The sequence below is a fragment of the Chiloscyllium plagiosum genome, unplaced genomic scaffold (genome assembly GCF_037043375.1).
Source record: "Chiloscyllium plagiosum isolate Xiang-an unplaced genomic scaffold, Cpla_swu_hap1 HiC_scaffold_51, whole genome shotgun sequence".
Lineage (NCBI taxonomy): Eukaryota > Metazoa > Chordata > Chondrichthyes > Orectolobiformes > Hemiscylliidae > Chiloscyllium > Chiloscyllium plagiosum.
The window spans coordinates 14,581,230-14,586,036 of NW_028270189.1; positions in this window are offsets into that span (position 1 = coordinate 14,581,230).

The window sequence follows — 4,807 nt, forward strand, 5'->3', positions numbered from 1 at the left end:
GTGCCGTCTGTGTCTATGTGATTAGTGCGAGAAGACTCAAACTTAGCAAATATTGACCCCTTCTCCAAGAAGAGGAGCAGAGAAAACTTTGATAATTGTGGAACAATGAGCCTAAGTTTCGATGTCGGGAAAGTTTTTGGAAAAAGTTCCGAGAGATAGGATTTATGATCATCTAATAAGGAAAAAGTTGATTCGGGATAGTCAATTCGATTTTGTGAAGAGTAGTTTGTGCTTCACAAACCTTATTAAGCACTTTGAGAATGTGAGCAATTATTTACCATCTCCCTAACATGCTCATCACTGGACACTTTGAAGTAACCTAGCCAGCCAAAGGAAACTTATGCGGGAGAACGTGCAAACTCCACATTATCAATCACTCCAGGTTGAAATAAAAACTCGTTTCCTGGCGCAGAGAGACAACAGTGTTAACCACAGAGTTGCCTGAAAAGGCAAGCACTTTTCTCGATGGGTAACTGAGCCTCGGATTGACGCAGTGACAGGCAGACGTACGACCCAGGGCTACTGTTGGAAAAAAAGAAGGCCCTCAGCCTCTATGCCGGGACGGGAGAATAACAACTATTTCACTATCCTAATTCATTTGAAAACTCTGACCCCATAGCTATGTGATGGCATCAAAAAAACACATCTGAATAGTTCTTCAAGTGACGAGTGTTTCTGACCCTTACTGTGAGTTCAATATTCCGTACAACCGATTGCTGAGAAGGTTTTTTTTTTTCCGAAACACATACTCAAACCTTTCTGCCTCTTAAATCTCTGCCTCCCTGGTGATTGATCTCTTCAGCAAGCGGAAACGTTTATTTTAGTTTACCCTTTCCATATCCCCCGTTACTTTTACATCTCGATTGTGTCTCCTTTCAATTCCCTCTGTTTTCAGAAAAATATCAGATCAAACTCTCTTTATAACTGAAACTCCTCAGCCCAGACAATATTCTGAAAAATCTCTTCTAAACCATTTCCAATGCTATCACATCTCCTTTGTAAAGAGACTTGCAGACTGCAGACAATAGTCCATCTGGAGCCGAATGAGCAAATTAAATAAATGCTCAAATGTCACAACACCTTTCCAACAAACTCTATTTTTCTCAGTACTATCTGTGTCCTTTTCATAAAACCATGGGACTCCTACAGTATGGAAGTAGGCAGTTCAGTTCAACAAGTCCACACTGACCCTACGAAGAATAACTCAACTTAGACCTATTCTCCTGACATTTTATTTTGCATTTACCCCTAACTCAAGCGCCTATCTTACACATCCCTGAACACGATTCGAAATTTAGCATGGCCAATTCACCGAACACTTCTCGTTTCCTGATACTGGTGCTCCAAGAATCTCTGGTTCATGTCAGTTAAAGTTGCCACGTGAGCTTTGATCACGCAACCGCGTCATCGAACACGATCGATTAATTTGAAGTTGCCAATGCTGAGATTGGAGCACGTGCACTCAGCCACAATGACTGCAGAATCACAGATTGAATGGGGTCAATGTGAAAGTAAGTGTTAGGTTGCGCAGTGCCTGAGGCAACTTGGAGAGGAGATCGAGAGGAGGGTCAGTAAGTGTGGGAGAAAACCAAAAATATTCGACAATGGGTGGTTTCGAATCCTTATATATAAAACACGCTGAAATGTGAGAGAGCAGGTTCTTAAGGAAGAAAATCATCACCTTGGAGAATGTTTGCACATGAAAACAACTGATTCCATGCTGTGTTGATTTAGTACATGTCACCCAGCGTAAAATGGGGAAAATATTACGCACCATGACTCGAATTCTAAACGTACTGATGCAGCCATAAAGCAAAGTATTGACCACTGAATACTAACGCGGCATCACGCAAACCAATGCACTTAAAAATACTTACAGTGGCAGAGGATCAGTCAGAAACAGCAACACAAACAGAAGAAGACCACTTGGCGAAGTCTGGCACGAGATGTAGGAACTCAGAATGGGCTGAAACTTTAACTTCGATATTTCTAGTTGCTGTGTAGTTTCCATCATTGGGTATGTTGACGACTGAGATGAACTGTTTTCCACAGAATATCAAAGGGTGAGAGGATAGTCTGGGATATTGTTGAAATGTATGTTTCAATAGTCATGTAGTTTAACATCATTTACTTCACCAGTTACCTCACATGTGGAAGTAACCACTGCTGACAACGATCACATGTGCTCTATTACCATTCAGAGAAACTGAGTGGTACGGCCACGAAATTCCCAAATTAAGGAGAATATACGACATTTTTATTCATCTCAAGTTTACCTCGAGGTATCGAGGAAAAGCACGAAAGTAGAGATAAATTTTATCAGATCAGCGGTAATCCCATTGAATGGCTGCGCAGACACAGGGGGAATGAAAGCTTCATGAGAACAAGTGTGTTTTCTTTGCGAAATTGTCCATTTCACAATGTGGGGTCTATTGGTGTGAAGTGGTGAAGTTGATTATTTTTACGTTATTCACCCTGTGAACGGTTACAATTGTTTCTCCTGTCCCTGATATCATCACAGAACTACAGCAAGCGCACTTGAATCAGTGGCTTAATGATTTGCTTGTTTGCAAATCAGGGGGTTGTTCATTCGACTCTTCACTGTCTCTAAAACGCTGCCGATTTTTATTACACTTAGAAACTCATTGCCCCAAAGCCAGGATGTGCTTTGAATTCCTTATCTGCAGGAAGAAGAATCTTTGAAATGCTGGGATGTCTGAACTATTGATATGAGGGCATGCCCAACTTCAATCTATTGTCCACATATAAGTATTGTCGATTACACCATAATTCTTTGTTTAACAGATTCGTTTTTAAACAGTAGTTCGGTGGGGTAATAGAAAGTACAAAAACGATCAACCCAATTCCACCGAATCGTTCAAAAGAATTAATGTCTTCATTAGAAGAATCTTGCAACGCAAGTTGTTTATCTTCTTAACCTTGGTTTTCCTAAATACCTCTCAAAAATGAGCAGTTTCTGAGTACTTTGTAGCCAGAACATTTGAAAGAATTTCATTCTCTTTAGAACTATTTGTGGCACTTCTTAATATACTGATTAATGTCTCCGATCGATGAATGCAACCGAGAACATCAGAGTCAACCTCACAGCGCTGTCAGTGGAGGGGAAGATAGCATCACCTCGCACGCTGCTCTTGTGCACATTCGCAGTTTCAAACCAACGCATTACCTACAGTCCGTGGGAGTGCAAAGGAAGCAATTAAACAGAGCCCTGCTTCAACTCTGTGAATCTTTAGAAACTCTGTGGGAGGGGAATGAAGGGTGAACTGACCGACTGAGCAGAGACTGTCAAGGTACCTTCCCCTTCTTGAAGGAGCAAGGACATGAACTCTGATGTTCTCGTGGCACGAGCTGATCTGAGATGTTGAAAGCATTCCCATCAGAGCTGCTCCACTCTCGCTGTTGTCACTGTCACTGACCAGGCACCCAACTCTGGCCGTGGTGAAGAAAACACCGACTCTTAGCCATTACACCCCCAGTGCTGCCTGCCAAGCTGTTGGACTGCTTCGTAATGCCAAAACATATGGCATTTTATTTATCAGGACATACGTTTGAGCAAGTCATCGACTGTTTACAGAATATAAAAGAAACCCATCATCCAAGCTTTCAGCACTTGACCTGCCCCCTTGTATTCTCAAATGTTTCAAGGACTCGTCGCAATGCTATTATCCAGTCGCGTTTTACAATGTATGAGACTGAGGTTTAAGATGGATAACCTGTGTTCACATCCTCACGGTGATCTGAACCCCAATTCATTTAGTGAGGCAAACACACAGACACGTTCTGGCGAAGTGACTGAGGCCTCAGGAGAGATCAGCCAGAAAGTAGGATTTCACTCAATTGGCTTATTTTGTCTCATTTCAGTTTTCAACACCAGAGTCTGTTACAGTAATGAAACGAAGAATTCAGCCATTCCCCTGTCCGTGTTCCTCCTCTATCTAAACATTGATCTACGGATGCAGTGTGCTCTGAGAGAAGGATTCTCACTCTTTAAAAACTGCAACTTAATAGATGATTGGATAGCCTGTGTATTAGAAACCAGTCGTAACAAAACCAAGACAGAACTGAAGGCATCATGTGCAGAAGGATGGGAGACTGTAATGCTGAATCAGACAGTGTCCAGGGTGAAAGAAACAGAGACTGTCCCTGGAAGCCTCATAATTTGGATTCCGTGCTTTCACAGCCATGGCCTGCAAATCGTTAGCATTTATTGTTTCCGATATGAAATGCTGCCTTCTCCTTAAAAGTTGAATTCTGTCCGGGACATGCACATATAAATTGTGAAATTGATATAAATTGATGAATATTTTTATTTCATATTTAGGAAAAAAGAGTGACATGTAAACAGTTAGATTATCATTAAAATTAAATTTTAAAGCCAGATAGTGTTTTCACAAAACAAAAAACCAGACGAAAGCTGGGAGTTGCATGACTGAAGGAGGTGACTGCTCCTGCTTTCGACCCATAACGTTTCATCCCTTTCGTCCCAAGAACAAGTGAAGAAGCCAAATACTGGCAATCTGATATATATATTAAAAAAAAACAGAAGACGCTGGAAGTGGGTGGCACGGTGGCACAGTGGTTAGCACTGCTGCCTCACAGGGCCAGAGACCTGGGTTCAATTCCCGCCTCAGGCGACTGACTGTGTGGAGTTTGCACGTTTTCCCTGTGTCGGCGTGCGTTTCCTCTGGGTGCTCCGGTTTCCTCCCACAGTTCAAAGATGTGCAGATCAGGTGAATTGGCCACGCTAAATTGCCAGTAGTGTTAGGTAAGGGGTAAATGTAGGAGT